The 16,721-nt window shown below is 32.9% G+C and overlaps 2 long non-coding RNA genes across 2 annotated transcripts in view; one reads left to right on the plus strand and one right to left on the minus strand.

Annotated features, from left to right (window-relative positions):
• Window positions 1-16,721, plus strand: part of LOC127718480 (uncharacterized) — a 32,841-nt gene that overhangs the window by 11,026 nt on the left and 5,094 nt on the right. The gene's annotated exons all lie outside the window — the stretch shown is intronic.
• On the minus strand, window positions 656-12,842 carry LOC127718479 (uncharacterized). Its single transcript, XR_007989858.1, has 3 exons — window positions 12,710-12,842; window positions 8,622-8,823; window positions 656-1,003 (listed from the first exon to the last, which is right to left on the minus strand). It is a non-coding gene; the product is annotated as an uncharacterized LOC127718479 (long non-coding RNA).

Raw genomic sequence — 16,721 nt, forward strand, 5'->3', positions numbered from 1 at the left:
GGTCTCAAATGATAGATTAATGTATGACCATTCAAAAAATATATGGTTTCTAGGTACTTTTCCATGAAATAATTGCAAAAAATACTACTTCCGGTTCACTCAAGGTTACTCTCGGTTTAATTTTTTTCAAGGTCATATGTCAACCAACAGTTGGCAAAAGACCCTATGGCTTTATCATGTACCAAGTTGGAGTAATAATCAATTAACATTATATTGAATCATTTCAGGGACAATAACTCCTATAAGATATCATTGGATTGTTTCAGACCAAATGTATCATATCTTAATCACAATTAAGCAAACATTTTGCACTAGTTCTTTAATTTATAATTTTAAAAGTGACAGAGATCAAATAACAAGGAAAAGTCAAAACTTGGAATATGACCTTGACCTTTGACCTTGGCCTCAATTTCATTTAAATGAACCAAGGAACTCAAATCAATATACCTTAGGTCTCTATGACTTACCATTCATGCTATACATTTATATATCCCTTATGTCAAATACAAAAGGGGAAATAACTCTCATATGGAGTTTACGAATCGCTTCGGTCAAAATTGGACAAAACATCCTGATGATATAACGAGCAATTTGGTAAAATAAATTTGTCGCTTTCTTTTATGGTTACGGAAGAGATGCACACACAAGGAAAACAGTGTTCGAGGAGATAACTCCTACAAAGAAAAGTATTCTGTTAAGCAGGGTCAATTTCAAAGGCGCATAAACTGTTCGATATCATATACGAAACATCTAAGCGACATCTTGCGAAACAAAAGTTTATCGCAAGAACAAAATTTGGCGGAAGAAAAAAAAAATTAAAAACCAATTGTTCAAAGAACAATTGAAGGTCTTTCCACATCAATTTTCTAAATAGTTGATGAGAAGCTAATTCTGGTTTACTCAAAGCTATTATTGGCGTCCAATCATAGGTTTCTTCATACTGATTCAATAAACATATGGTTTCTATAGACTTTTGCCTGAAATAAGGGAGATAATTGTCAACCTTCGGTTTAGAAAATGTCACTTCCGGTCTCATATGATAGCTTTATTTACACTGATTCCAAAAATATATGGTTTATATATACTGTTGCCAGTAAAAAAAGAGATAATTGGCTACTTCCGGTTTAGAAAATGTCATTTTTGGTCTCATATGATAGCTTTATTAACACTGATTCCAAAAATATATGGTTTATATATACTTATTCCAGTAATAAGGGAGCTAATATGCTACTTCCAGTTTAGAAAATGTCATTTTTGGTCTCATATGATAGCTTTATTAACACTGATTCCAAAAATATATGGTTTATATATACTTATTCCAGTAATAAGGGAGCTAATATGCTACTTCTGGTTTATAAAATATCATTTCCGGTCTCAAATGATAGATTGATGTATGACCATTCAAAAAATATATGGTTTCTATGTACTTCTACATAAAATAAGTGCAAAAATGACTACTTCCGGTTCACTCAAGGTCACTTCCGGTTGACATTTTTCAAGGTCATATGTCACCTCACATTTTGCAAAAGATCTTATGGCTTTATCATGTACCAATATGAAGTAATTATCAATTTACCTTAAAATAAAAAATTTCAGGGGCAATAACTCCAATAAGATGTCGCTGGATTGTCTCAGACCTAATGTATCATATCTTCATCACAATATAACAAACATTTTGCACTTGTTCTTCAATATATAACTTTAAAAATATCGGAGAAAATGCAAAAACAAGCAAAAGACAAAATTCAGAACATGACCTTGACCTTTGACCTTGACCTCATTTTTGAAGTAAGGAACCGAGGACCTTAAATAAAAAGACTATAGGTTTATACAACTTACAGTTTATGAGTTAAAAAAACATAACGACAAATTTGTTTCATAAAGGTGGATAACTCCTATAAAATTTCATCGTATCGCTTCAATCCAAATTAACCAAAAGTTCCTGAGGATGTAACGAACAATTTAGAAAAAAATTTTGTCGATATCTTTTTTTGTTAAGAAGGAGAGACACACACTTGATAAACAGTGAATAGGGAGATAGCTCTTACAAAGATAATTGTTCGGCTTAGGAGGGTAAAATTTAAAAGCGCATAAACTATACGATACAATATAAGAAATATCTAAGCGACATATTGTGAAACAATCATTTATCGCAAGAACAAAATTTGGCGGAAGAAAAAAAAAAATTTAAAAACCAATTGTTCAAAGAACAATTGAAGGTCTTTCCACATCAATTTTCTAAATAATTGATGAGAAGCTAATTCTGGTTTACTCAAAGCTACTATTGGCGTCCAATCATAGGTTTCTTCATACTGATTCAATAAACATATAGTTTCTATAGACTTTTGCCTGAAATAAGGGAGATAATTGTCAACTTCCGGTTTAGAAAATGTCACTTCCGGTCTGATATGATAGATTTATTTACACTGATTCCAAAAATATATGGTTTATATATATACTTATGCCTGTAAAAAGGGAATTAATTGACTACTTCCGGTTTAGAAAATATCACTTCCGGTCACATATGATAGATTTATTGACACTGATTCCAAAAATATATGGTTTATATATACTTTTGCATGTAATAAGGGAGATAATATGCTACTTCCGATTTATAAAATATCACTTCCGGTCTCAAATGATAGATAAATGTATGACCATTCAAAAAATATATGGTTTCTAGGTACTTTTCCATGAAATAAGTGAAAGAATATGACCTTGACCTTTGACCTTGGCCTCAATTTCATTTAAATGAACCAAGGAACTCAAATCAATATACCTTAGGTCTCTATCACTTACCATTCATGCTATACATTTATATATCCCTTTTGTCAAATACAGAAGGGGAAATAACTCTCATATGGAGTTTACGTATTGCTTCGGTCAAAATTGGACAAAACATCCTGAGGATATAACGAGCAATTTGGTAAAATAAATTTGTCGCCTTCTTTTACGGTTACGGAGGAGATGCACGCACAAGGAAAACAGTGTTCGGGGAGATAACTCCTACAAAGAAAAGTATTCGGTTAAGCAGGGTCAATTTCAAAGGCGCATAAACTGTTCGATATCATATACGAAACATCTAAGCGACATCTTGCGAAACAAAAATTTATCGCAAGAACAAAATTTGGCAGAGGAAAAAAAAATCAGAAGAAAACCAATAGGTCTTTCCACAGAAAAGTGGAAAGACCTAATAATAATAATCAGAACAAATACAATAGGTCTTTCCGCAGAAAAGTGGAAAGACCTAAAAAAATAATCAGAAGAAAACCAATAGGTCTTTCCACAGAAAAGTGGAAAGACCTGAATATAAATAAATTGTTGTAAAAACAATTGTCAAACGGTCTTTCCCCTCCGAAACATGATTAATTGGTTTTTTGGTTGGTTGGTTGGTTGGTTGGTTGGTCGATTGATTGATTGATTGATTGATTGATTGATTTATTGATTGCATAGCACTTTCTCTGTGCGACGCAGCTAACTTAGATAACGCCTATATTATGAACGAACGTGACTGCGTACTTATACATCTCGCACAGCCAAACGGACGCCTGAGATGTCCTCATAAAAACTGATCCTAGCATCATTCGTTTATTAATTTTTCTCTAGTTTCTATGTTACCTCGGACTTCCATTTTTCATCTATTTGTTGTGTATGCATTTTGATTGAATTTGTAGGAAAACGGAGTAAATTTTACCTTGGAAGTTTCATTTTCCTTTTTTGGATATGGAATGTTTTATTCTAAATTTAGGTCCGCGCGTGAGATGGTGTTGTGAAGTCACGTGACCCTCGAATATATATGTCTGGAGTTATCTTAATTTCTTTTCAGGGGAGACCGTTGAACAGAGCACATGTGTACTGATCGGACAAACATGATCACTATTGGTTTTATTATTTACAGGTCATTGATGACGGATCATGCATGCATCTTACGTACACATGTTTACGGGAGCACAGATTTGTATTTTAATGCATGATTAAAAAATAGGATTGTAGGATTTCAGCAATATTTACGATTTTTCTACGTCATTGAATTTTATTTCTCAATCAAGCGGACCGCGTCTAACGGGAACATGAATTGGAGCCGATTTTTGCAGGAATGAATTTCTATTTAAGAAGTTTGTACATCAGAAGGATTGCATTTTTTACAGTAAAATGTACAGGACTGAACTTCAAGGCGAAATGGGATTCCTCAAAGTAGAAGGAAAAAAAAAAGGGGGGAGGTGGAGGATGGTGGACCTTGGTTGATTAATGAAGATAAGATGCATGTATACATCATGATAGCTGCAAAGTTTGAGGCTATAATTAGTTCATTTTGTTCATTTTACTATTTCAGTGACATGGAACCCCTAAAACAGTGACGCATACCATTTTGACAAAAACTTTCCAGTTATATCATGTCACGACTAACATTTTGGTCAAATTTTTTTTATACGGCTTACGGTTTACGTGTTACAAAAACATAACGACAAATTAATTTGGTAAAGGCAGATAACTCCTTTAAGATCTCACTGCATCGCTTCGATCCAAATTAGGCAAAAATTCCTGAGGATGTAACAAACAATTTAGAAAAAGAATTTTGTCGATATCTTTTTTTTTTATGAAGGAGATGCACACAGATGATAAACAGTGAATAGGGAGATAACTCTTGCAAAGAAAATGGTTCGGCTTAGCAGGGTGAAATTTAAAAGCCCATAAACTATACGATACAATATGAGAAATATCTAAGCGACATATTGCGAAACAAAAATTTCAAAAGTTTGCGGAAAAAAAAAAAATAATAATTAAAAACCAATTGTTTAAAGAACAATTGAAGGTCTTTCCACATCAATTTTCTAAATAATTGATAGGAAGCTACTTCTGGTTTACTCAAAGTTATTAATTGCGTCAAAGTATAGATTTCTTCATACTGATTCAATAAATAAATGGTTTCTATAAACTTTTGCCTGAAATAAGGGAGATAATTGTCAACTTCCGGTTTAGAAAATGTCACTTCCGGTCTCATATGATAGCTTTATTCACACTGATTCCAAAAATATATAGTTGGTATATACTTATGCCTGTAATAAGGAAGATAATATGCTACTTCCTGTTTATAAAACGTCACTTCCGGTCTCAAATGATAGGTTAACCTATGATCATTAAAAAAATATATGGTTTCTAGGTACTTTTCCATGAAATAAATGCAAAAAATACTACTTCCGGTTCACGCAAGGTCACTTCCGGTTTTCTTTTTTCAAGGTCATATGTCAACCAACAGTTTGCAAAAGACCCTATGGCTTTATCATGTACCAAGTTGGAGTAATAATCAATTAACCTTAAATTGAATCATTTCAGGGACAATAACTCCTATAAGATATCATTGGATTATTTCAGACCAAATGTGTCATATCTTAATCACAATTAGGCAAACATTTTGCACTAGTTCTTTAATTTGTAATTTTAAAAGTGACAGAGGAGATCAAATAACAAGGAAAAGTCAAAATTTAGAATATGACCTTGACCTTTGACCTTGGCCTCAATTTCATTTAAATGAACCAAGGAACTCAAATCAATATACCTTAAGTCTCTATCACTTACCATTCATGCTATACATTTATATATCCCTTATGTCTAATACAGAAGGGGAAATAACTCTCCTATGGAGTTTACGTATCGCTTCGGTCAAATATGGACAAAACATCCTGAGGATATAACGAGCAATTTGGTAAAATAAATTTGTCGCTTTCTTTTACAGTTACGGAGGAGATGCGTGCACAAGGAAAACAGTATTCGGGGAAATAACTCCTACAAAGAAAATTATTTGGTTACGCAGGGTAAATTTCAAAGGCGCATAAACTGTTCGATATTATATACAAAATATCTAAGCGACATATTGCGAAACAAATATTTATCGGAAGAACAAAATTAGGCGGAAGAAAAAAAAAATTAAAAACCAATTGTTCAGAGAACAATTGAAGGTCTTTCCACATTAATGTTCTAAATTATTGATGAGAAGCTACATCCAGTTTACTCAAAATTACTATTGGCGTCTAAGCTTTGGTTTCTTCATACTGATTCAATTAATATATGGTTTCTATATACTTTTGCCTGAAATAAGGGAGATAATTGCCAACTTTCGGTTTAGAAAATGTCACTTCCGGTCTCATATGATAGCTTTATTTATACTGATTCCAAAAATATATGGTTTATTTATACTTTTGCATGTAAAAAGGGAGATAATTAGCTACTTCATGTTTAGAAAATGTCACTTCCGGTCTCATATGATAGCTTTATTCACACTGATTCCAAAAATATATATAGTTTGTATATACTTATGCCTGTAATAAGGAAGATAATATGCTATTTCCGGTTTATAAAATGTTTCTTCCGGTCTCAAAAGATAGGTTAACCTATGGTCATTCAAAGTTGTAGTAATAATCAATTAACCTTAAATTGAATCATTTCAGGGACAATAACTCCTATAAGATGTCATTGGATTGTTTCAGACCAAATGTATCATATCTTAATCACAATTAGGCAAACATTTTGCACTTGTTCTTTAATTTGTATCTTTAAAAGTGACAGAGGAGATCAAATAACAAGGAAAAGTCAAAATTTAGAATATGACCTTGACCTTTGACCTTGGCCTCAATTTCATTTAAATGGACAAAGGAACTCAAATCAATATACCTTAGGTCTCTATCACTTACCATTCATGCTATACATTTATATATCCCTTATGTCAAATACAGAAGGGGAAATAACTCTCCTATGGAGTTTACGTACCGCCTCGGTCAAAATTGGACAAAACATCCTGAGGATATAACGAGCAATTTGGTAAAATAAATTTGTCGCTTTCTTTTACGGTTACGAAGGAGATGCAATAACAAGGAAAACAGTGTTTTGGGAGATAACTCCTACAAAGAAAATTGTTTGGCTTAGAATTGGTGAAAATAAAAAGCGCATAAACTGTATGATATTATATAAGAAATATCTAAGCGACATCTTGCGAAACAAAAATTTTACGTTAGAACAAAATTAGGCGGAAGAAAAAAAAAAAAATAATAATAATAATTAAAAAACTAATTGTTCAAAGAACAATTGAAGGTCTTTCCACATCAATTTTCTAAATAATTGATGAGAAGCTAACTCTGGTTTACTCAAAGGTACTATTGGCGTCCAATCATAGGTTTCTTCATACTGATTCAATAAACATATGGTTTCTATAGATTTTTGCCTGAAATAAGGGAGATAATTGGCTACTTCCGGTTTAGAAAATGTCACTTCCCGTCTCATATGATAGCTTTATTTACACTGATTCCAAAAATATATGGTTTATATATACTTTTGCCTGTAAAAAGGGAGATAATTGGCTACTTCCGGTTTAGAAAATGTCACTTCCGGTCTCATATGATAGATTTATTTACACTGATTCCAAAAATATATAGTTTATATATACTTTTGCCTGTAAAAAGGGAGATAATTGGCTACTTCTGGTTTAGAAAATGTCACTTTTGGTCTCATATGATAGCTTTATTTACACTGATTCAAAATATATGGTTTATATATACTTATGCCTGTAATAATGGAGATAATATGGTACTTCCGGTTTATAAAATATCACTTCCGGTCTCAAATGATAGATTAATGTATGACCATTCAAAAAATATATGGTTTCTATGTACTTCTACATGAAATAAGTGCAAAAATGACCACTTCCGGTTCACTCAATGTAGTTTCCGGTTGACATTTTTCAAGGTCATATGTCACCCAACATTTTGCAAAAGATCTTATGGCTTTATCATGTACCAATATGAAGTAATAATCAATTTACCTTAAAATAAAAAAATTAAGGGGCAATAACTCCAATAAGATGTCGCTGGATTGTCTCAGACCAAATGTATCATATCTTCATTACAATAAAGCAAACATTTTGCACTTGTTCTTTTATATATATCTTTAAAAGTGTTTGAGAAAATGCAAAAACAAGGAAACGTCAAATTTTCGAACTTGACCTTGACCTTTGACCTTGACTTCATTTTCTAAGTTGGGACCTAGGGGCCTCATATAAAAACATTCCAGGGTTATACGGTTAAAGGTTTATGAGATAAAAAAACATACCGACAAATTTTTTTGGTAAAGGTAGATAACTCCTATAAAATTTCATCGAATCGCTTCGATCCAAATTAGCCAAAAATTCCTGAGGATGTAACAAACAATTTAGAAAAAGAATTTTGTCGATATCTTTTTTTGTTACGAAGGAGATGCACACACTTGATAAACAGTGAATAGGGAGATAACTCTTACAAAGAAAATTGTTCGTCTAAGCAGGGTGAAATTTAAAAGCGCATCAACTATACGATACAATATGAGAAATATCTAAGCGACATATTGCGAAACAAATATTTATCGCAAGAACAAAATTAGGCAGAAGAAAAAAAAAAAATAATAATAATTAAAAACCAATTGTTCAAAGAACAATTGAAGGTCTTTCCACATCAATTTTCTAAATAATTGATGAGAAGCTAATTCTGGTTTACTCAAAGCTACTATTAGCGTCCAATCAAAGGTTTCTTCATACTGATTCAATAAACATATGGTTTCTATAGACTTTTGCTGAAATAAGGGAGATAATTGGCTACTTCCGGTTTAGAAAATGTCACTTCCGGTCTCATATGAAAGATTTATTTACACTGATTCCAAAAATATATGGTTTATATATACTTTTGCCTGTAAAAAGGGAGATAATTGGCTACTTCCGGTTTAGAAAATGTCACTTCCGGTCTCATATGATAGATTTATTTACACTGATTCCAAAAATATATGGTTTATATATACTTTTGCCTGTAAAAAGGGAGATAATTGTCTACTTCTGGTTTAGAAAATGTCACTTTCGGTCTCATATGATACCTTATTTACACTGATTCCAAAAATATATGGTTTATATATACTTATGCCTGTAATAAGGGAGATAATATGCTACTTCCGGTTTATAAAATATCCCTTCCGGTCTCAAATGATAGATGAATGTATGACCATTCAAAAAATATATGGTTTCTATGTACTTCTACATGAAATAAGTGCAAAAATGACTACTTCCGGTTCACGCAAGGTCACTTCCGGTTGACATTTTTCAAGGTCATATGTCACCCATCATTTTGCAAAAGATCTTATGGCTTTATCATGTACCAATATGAAGTAATAATCAATTTACCTTAAAATAAAACATTTCAGGGGCAATAACTCCAATAAGATGTCGCTGGATTGTCTCAGACCAAATGTATCATATCTTCATCACAATATAACAAACATTTTGCACTTGCTCTTTAATAAATAACATTAAAAATATTGGAGAAAATGCAAAAACAAGCAAAAGACAAAATTCAGAACATGACCTTGACCTTTGACCTTGACCTCATTTTCGAAGTTAGGATCCAAGGACCTCAAATAAAAAGACTATAGGTTTATACGGCTTACAGTTTATGAGTAACAAAAACATAACGACAAATTTATTTGGTAAAGGTAGATAACTCCTATAAAATTTCATCGAATCGCTTCGATCCAAATTAGCCAAAAATTCCTGAGAATGTAACGAACAATTTAGAAAAAGAATATTGTCGATATCTTTTTTTGTTACGAAGGAGATGCACACACTTGATAAACAGTGAATAGGGAGATAACTCTTACAAAGATAATTGTTCGGCTTAGCAGGGTAAAATTTAAAAGCGCATAAACTATACGATACAATATGAGAAATATCTAAGCGACATATTGCGAAACAAATATTTATCGCAAGAACAAAATTTGGCGGAAGAAAAAAAAAATAATAATAATAATAATAATAATCAGAACAAATACAATAGGTCTTTCCACCGAAAAGTGGAAAGACCTAATAATCAGAACAAATACAATAGGTCTTTCCACAGAAAAGTGGAAAGACCTAATAATCAGAACAAATACAATAGGTCTTTCCACAGAAAAGTGGAAAGACCTAATAATCAGTAGAAAACCAATAGGTCTTTCCACAGAAAAGTGGAAAGACCTAATTAAAAACCAATTGTTCAGAGAACAATTGAAGGTCTTTCCACATCAATGTTCTAAATTATTGATGAGAAGATACATCCAGTTTACTCAAAATTACTATTGGCGTCCAAGCTTTGGTTTCTTCATACTGATTCAATTAATATATGGTTTCTATATACTTTTGCCTGAAATAAGGGAGATAATTTGCCAACTTCCGGTTCATAAAATGTCACTTCCGGTCTCTTATGATAGCTTTATTTAAACTGATTCCAAAAATATATGGTTTATATATACTTTTGCATGTAAAAAGTGAAATAATTAGCTACTTCCGGTTTAGAAAATGTCACTTCCGGTCTCATATGATAGCTTTATTTATACTGATTCCAAAAATATATGGTTTATATATACTTTTGCATGTAAAAAGGGAAATAATTAGCTACTTCCGGTTTAGAAAATGTCACTTCCGGTCTCAAATGAAAGGTAAATGTATGTTCATTCAAAAAATATGTGGTTTCTAGGTACTTTTCCATGAAATAAATGCAAAAATTGCTACGTCCGGTTTACTCGAGGTCACTTCCGGTTTACTTTTTTCAAGGTCATATGTCAACTAACAGTTTCCAAAAGACCCTATGACGTTATCATGTACCAAGTTGGAGTAATAATCAATTAACCTTAAATTGCATCATTTCAGGGACAATAATTCTTAAAAGATATCTTTGGATTGTTTCAGACCAAATGTATCATATCTTTATCACAATTAAGCAAACATTTTGCACTAGTTCTTTAATTTGTAATTTTAAAAGTGACAGAGGAGATCAAATAACAAGGAAAAGTCAAAACTTGGAATATGACCTTGACCTTTGACCTTTGCTTCAATTTCATTTAAATGAACCAAGGAACTCAAATCAATATACCTTAGGTCTCTATGACTTACCATTCATGCTATACATTTATATATCCCTTATGTCAAATACAGAAGGGGAAATAACACTCATATGGAGTTTATGTATCGCTTCGGTCAAAATTGGACAAAACATCCTTAGGATATAACGAGCAATTTGGTAAAATAAATTTGTTGCTTTCTTTTATGGTTATGGAGGAGATGCCCGCACAAGGAAAACAGTGTTCGGGGAGATAACTCCTAGAAAGAAAAGTATTCGGTTAAGCAGGGTCAATTTCAAAAGCGCATAGACTGTTCGATATCATATACAAAACATCTAAGCGACATCTTGCGAAACAAAAATTTATCGCAAGAACAAAATTTGGCGGAAGAAAAAAAAAAATTAAAAACCAATTGTTCAAAGAACAATTGAAGGTCTTTCCACATCAATTTTCTAAATAATTGATAGGAAGCTACTTCTGGTTTACTCAAAGTTATTAATAGCGTCAAAGTATAGATTTCTTCATACTGATTCAATAAATAAATGGTTTCTATATACTTTTGCCTGAAATAAGGGAGATAATTGCCACCTTCCGGTTTAGAAAATGTCACTTCCGGTCTCATATGATAGCTTTATTCACACTGATTCCAAAAATATATAGTTTGTATATACTTATGCCTGTAATAAGGAAGATAATATGCTACTTCCGGTTTATAAAATGTCACTTCCGGTCTCAAATGATAGGTTAACCTATGATCATTCAAAAAATATATGGTTTCAAGGTACTTTTCCGAGAAATAAGTGCAAAAAATACTACTTCCGGTTCACTCAAGGTCACTTCCGGTTTACTTTTTTCAAGGTCATATGTCAACCAACAGTTTGCAAAAGACCCTATGGCTTTATCATGTACCAAGTTGGAGTAATAATCAATTAACCTTAAATTTAATCATTTCAGGGACAATAACTCCTATAAGATATCATTGGATTGTTTCAGACCAAATGTATCATATCTTAATCACAATTTAGCAAACATTTTGCACTAGTTCTTTAATTTGTAATTTTAAAAGTGACAGAGGAGATGAAATAACAAGGAAAAGTCAAAATTTAGAATATGACCTTGACCTTTGACCTTGGCCTCAATTTCATTTAAATGAACCAAGGAACTCAAATCAATATACCTTAGGTCTCTATCACTTACCATTCATGCTATACATTTATATATCCCTTATGTCAAATACAGAAGGGGAAATAGCTCTCATATGGAGTTTACGTATCGCTTCAGTCAAAATTGGACAAAACATCCTGAGGATATAACGAGCAATTTGGTAAAATAAATTTGTCGCTTTCTTTGACGGTAACGGAGGAGATGCTTGCACAAGGAAAACAGTGTTCGGGGAGATAACTCCTACAAAGAAAATTATTTGGTTACGCAGGGTAAATTTCAAAGGCGCATAAACTGTTCGATATCATATACCAAATATCTAAGCGACATATTGCGAAACAAATATTTATCGCAAGAACAAAATTAGGCGGAAGAAAAAAAAAATAATAATTAAAAACCAATTGTTCAAAGAACAATTGAAGGTCTTTCCACATAAATTTTCTAAATAATTGGTGAGAAGATAATTCTGGTTTACTCAAAGCTACTATTGGCGTCCAATCATAGGTTTCTTTACAATGATTCAATAAGCATGGTTTCTATAGACTTTTGCCTGAAATAAGGGAGATAATTGTCAACATCCGGTTTAGAAAATGTCACTTCCGGTCTCATATGATAGCTTTATTTACACTGATTCCAAAAATATATGGTTTATATATACTTTTACCTGTAAAAAGGGAGATAATTGGCTACTTCCGGTTTAGAAAATGTCACTTCCGGTCTCATATGATAGATTTATTTACACTGATTCCAAAAATATATGGTTTATATATACTTTTGCCTGTAAAAAATGAGATAATATGCTACTTGCGGTTTATTAAATATCACTTCCGGTCTCAAATGATCGATAAATGTATGACATTCAAAAAATATATGGTTTTTATGTACTTCTACATGAAATAAGTGCAAAAATGACTACTTCCGATTCACTCAAGGTCACTTCCGGTTGACATTTTTCAAGGTCATATGTCACCCAACATTTTGCAAAAGATCTTATGGCTTTATCATGTACCAATATGAAGTAATTATCAATTTACCTTAAAATAAAACATTTCAGGGGCAATAACTCCAATAAGATGTCGCTGGATTGTCTCAGACCAAATGTATCATATCTTTATCACAATATAACAAACATTTTGCACTTGTTCTTTAATATATAACATTAAAAATATCGGAGAAAATGCAAAAACAAGCAAAAGACAAAATTCAGAACATGACCTTGACCTTTGACCTTAACCTCATTTTCGAAGTTAGGATCCAAGGACCTTAAACAAAAAGACTATAGGTTTATACGGCTTACAGTTTATGAGTAACAAAAACATAACGACAAATTTATTTGATAAAGGTAGATAACTCCTATAAAATTTCGTCGAATCGCTTCGATCCAAATTAGCCAAAAATTCCTGAGGATGTAACGAACAATTTAGAAAAAGAATTTTGTCGATATCTTTTTTTGTTACGAAGGAGATGCACACACTTGATAAACAGTGAATAGGGAGATAACTCTTACAAAGATAATTGTTCGGCTTAGCAGGGTGAAATTTAAAAGCGCATAAACTATACGATACAATATGAGAAATATCTAAGCGACATATTGCGAAACAAAAATTTCAAAAGTTGGCGGAAAAAAAAAAATAATAATAATAATAATAATAATCAGAACAAATACAATAGGTCTTTCCACAGAAAAGTGGAAAGACCTAATAATAATCAGAACAAATACAATAGGTCTTTCCACAGAAAAGTGGAAAGGCCTTATAATAATAATAATAAATATAAATCAATTGTTTTAAAAACAATTGTTAACGGTCTTTCTCCTCCGAAACATGATTGATTGATTGATTAATGGATGGATGGATGGATTGATTGATTGATTGATTGATTGATTGATTGATTGATTGATTGACTTATTACACCCGTGAGATAGGGTCGCTTGAAACAAGCAAACACGAAACAAATGAGATCTTGGACCTGTATAAAACACAAGGGACCACAACAAGCATGTAATGGTTGGTTGGTTGGTAGGTAGGAGGTTTGGTTGGTTGGTTAAACACATGGGGCCGATCCACTAGGACAACGCGAAAAGGGAATTGAGAGTCTAGTGCCCGTGTTTAAACACGGAACACGTGAAAAATGCATTGAGAGCCTAGTGCCCGTGTTTAAACACTCGAAACCTAGCCTCTAGGAACACGTGAAAAAGGCATTGAGAGCCTAGTGCCCGTGTTTAAACACTCGAGACCTAGCCTCTAGGAACACGTGAAAAAGGCATTGAGAGCCTTGTGCCGGTGTTTAAACACTCGAGACCTAGCCTCTAGGAACACGTGAAAAAGGCATTGAGAGCCTAGTGCCCGTGTTTAAACACTCGAGACCTAGCCTCTAGGAACACGTGAAAAAGGCATTTAGAGCCAAGTGCTCGTGTTTAAACACTTGAGACCTAGCCTCTAGGAACACGTGCAAAAGGCATTGAGAGCCTAGTGCCCGTGTTTAAACACTCGAGACCTAGCCTCTAGGAACATGTGAAAAAGGCATTGAGAGCCTAGTGCCCGTGTTCAAACACTTGAGACCTAGGCTCTAGGAGCACACGAAAACGGGTCCGTGCAACATTTTAGCTATATTCAAGTTATGATATTTGTAGGAACATGCAAGGATTTAAACAGGCCTTCAAAAATATCCTTGCTTCTTCCTTTATAAATGTTCTTTTTTTTTTATAGTGCTTCCCGGAATTTGTGACTTATTTTTTACTTATTGATCTTATTGTGTGTGCATTGTATTCCATTTTGTATTTAAAATGGCCCGACCTGACCTGCATGGATCTTTTGTATCTAACCTATGTGATTAATTCTTTCCGAAAAGGGGGAAACCCCTATTTTATTTTAGGTAGCAGGCGTTGCACCGGATAGTTGACATGATTGTGACGTCACCAAGCTGATTGATATACACAGAAAGATTATTTAATTCAGTTGCAGAGAGAGACGTCGTTCTGACAACACCTATGTATAAAGAATGTGCAAACGGATTTAAATTTCTTTCATTTACAGGTCATTGAAGTCTGATCATGCATGCTTTTTTCGTACACATATTTACGGGAACACAGATTTCATTTTAATGCATGTTTAGACATTTGATTCTAGGATTTTACTACTATTTACGAATTTTGGAGAGAATTCTACGTAATTGATTTTAATTTCTCAATCCAGATTGGAACGTTAAGCGGACTGCACGTGATTTATACTGCTAACGGAAAATATATTTTTTCGATTTTTTTACAGGTAAACTATTGTCCAATCGCTGACCACTGGTCGACTCATTCATTGCATGCACACAAAAATAATGCTGGTGTTATAGTACTTTAAAAAACGTTTATCGATTAATTTTCAGAAATACATGTACATGATTTGGAGCAGATATTTTATTTTGCAGGAATATATTTGTATTTCAGAAAGAAATTTATTCATAAAAAAAGAAGGATTAGCATTTTTATAATAAAATAGAAATGGGATTCCTAAAAAAAAGGGGGGGGGGGCTAGATGGGTAGTTGTGGGCATTGGATGATTTACAAAGATAAATTGCATGTACGCATCATGAGAGCTGTGAAGTTTGAGGCTATAATTAGTCAATTTGTTGATTTTTCCATTTCAGTGGCATGAAAACCCCCAAAATACTACGCGTATTATTTCGACAAATATTCACGACATAAATAATGTCGCGACTAACATTTTGCTCACATTTTTTTCAATTTTACCCCTAACTTTTTTCTGAGTAAAAGCAGTTTGAAGTGAATGTCAAAATTTAGAACATGACCTTGACCTTTGACCTTGACCTTATTTTCTAAGTTGGGACCCAAGGACCTTCAATAAAGCGACTCTAGGTTTATACGGCTTACGGTTTATGAGTTTATATGCATATCACTTATATCAAATGCATAAGGGGTAATAACTCTCATATGGAGACTCCGGAGAACTTTGGTGCAAACCGACTCATCATCTTGAAGATATAGGAAGCATTTTGGTAAAATAAATTTGTCGTAACCTTTTACGGTTGCGAAGGAGTAGTGGACACAAGAAAAACAGTGTTCGGGGAGATAACTCTTACAACGTAAAGTGTACAGTTTTACAGGGTCAGTTCCAAAAGCGCAATAACTGTTCGATATCATATGCGAAAAATCTAAGCGACATCTTGCAAAACCACAATACTACGCAAGAACAAAATGTGGCGGAAGAAAAAAAAAAATCTCAGAACAAAACCAATAGGTCTTTCCACGGACAAGTGGAAAGACCTAATAATAATCAGAACAAATACAATAGGTCTTTCCACAGAAAAGTGCAAAGACCTAAATAATCAGAAGAAAACCAATAGGTCTTTCCACAGAAAAATGGAAAGACCTAATAATAATCAGAACAAATACAATAGGTCTTTCCACAGAAAAGTGGAAAGACCTAAAAAATAATAATAAATATAAATCAATTGTTTTAAAAACAATTGTTAACGGTCTTTTCCCTCCGAAACATGATTGATTGATTGATTGATTGATGGATTGATGGATGGATGGATTGATTGATTAATTGATTGATTGATTGATTGATTGATTGATTGACTTATTACACACGTGAGATAGGGTCGCTTGAAACAAGCAAACACGAAACAAATGAGATCTTGGACCCGTATTAAACACAAAGGAC

This window comes from Mytilus californianus, unplaced genomic scaffold (assembly GCF_021869535.1).
Source record: "Mytilus californianus isolate M0D057914Y unplaced genomic scaffold, xbMytCali1.0.p SCAF_10, whole genome shotgun sequence".
Classification (NCBI taxonomy): Eukaryota; Metazoa; Mollusca; class Bivalvia; order Mytilida; family Mytilidae; genus Mytilus; species Mytilus californianus.